We start from the raw sequence: 1630 nt of genomic DNA, 5'->3' as shown, positions 1-1630 counted from the left end.
AATAGGAACACACTATATGCAAAGTTAAAGAGACTTCAGAGACAACTGTAAGGAATTTATCTGATTTCTATGGTTACTTGATTACTATAAACGTCTTTCTTTCTTTGCGAAATCAATAAATAATACTATTTGAAGGTCAAATTCAAGGGAGAAGACTTAATCGTCTTATTTGAAGAGTTTCAAGTCTTCTTTACAGTCTCATGCCTTGTGGGGAACTCTGTATTATAATGGAATGCCTTGTATTTTTATATGAATATATAATATTTTCTCAAGATTTTTACTTAATTATATTTAGATTTTTTTAGTCAAAATTCAAGTTTTGGAACATCCAAACGAAGTCATTTCTTTTTAAGCTAAAAACTAAAGAAGAACAAGTTATGAAGATTACATAAAAAAAACACATGATAACGAATATAATATCTTATACCATACTTGTTTAAGTATTCTTTAACCTTATCATATTTTTGTTTGACAACAAAAATTTGTAGTTTTTTTCTTCTATTTTCAGAAACTGCAGAATACAATTCTTCTGTAAACACAGATTAAAGGGTTCGATCTCTTTTATGTATCTTTCTTGTATATAGTAGGTACAGCAAGATGCAGGTCTACTGTTAGATAAGAAATATCTATCTTGAAACATATCTTGTCAGTTTTGGACACATTTAGTGCAGTTTACGCCTGAAACAACAGATAATAGATACAAACATCGTTGACTGATTTTCAACTATACATCAGGGGGTACCCACACAGATACAGGGTTATCCACACAGATACAGGGTTATCCACACAGATACAGGGATACCCACACAGATACAGGGTTATCCACACAGATACAGGGTTTCCACACAGATAAGGGGTACCTACACAGATACAGGGTTATCCACACAGATACAGGGGTACCCACACAGATACAGGGTTATCCACACAGATACAGGGTTATCCACACAGATAGGTACCCACACAGATACAGGGGTACCCACACAGATACAGGGTTATCCACACAGATACAGGGGTACCCACACAGATACAGGGTTATCCACACAGATACAGGGGTACCCACACAGATACAGGGTTATCCACAGGGTTATCCACACAGATACAGGGTTATCCACACAGATACAGGGTTATCCACACAGATACAGGGTTATCCACACAGATACAGGGGTACCCACACAGATACAGGGTTATCCACACAGATACAGGGTTATCCATACAGATACAGGGGTGTCCACACAGATACAGGGGTGTCCATACAGATACAGGGGTGTCCACACAGATACAGGGGTGTCCACACAAATACAGGGGTATCCACACAGATACAGGGGTGTCCACACAGATACAGGGGTGTCTTCACAGATACAGGGGTACCCACACAGATACAGGGTTATCCACAAAAATACAGGGGTACCCTCAAAGATACAGGGGTATCCACACAGATACAGGGGTGTCCACACAGATACAGGGGTACCCACACAGATACAGGGGTGTCTTCACAGATAAAGGGGTACCCACACAGATACAGGGTTATCCACAGATAAACAGGGGTACCCACAAAGATACAGGGGTGTCCACACAGATACAGAGTTATCCACAGAAGTACAAAGATAACTGTAACCTACAAGGATACAGG

The sequence above is a fragment of the Eurytemora carolleeae genome, unplaced genomic scaffold, assembly GCF_000591075.1.
Source record: "Eurytemora carolleeae unplaced genomic scaffold, Eaff_2.0 scaffold205, whole genome shotgun sequence".
NCBI lineage: Eukaryota > Metazoa > Arthropoda > Copepoda > Calanoida > Temoridae > Eurytemora > Eurytemora carolleeae.
Note: the sequence above shows the minus strand (reverse complement) of the source record.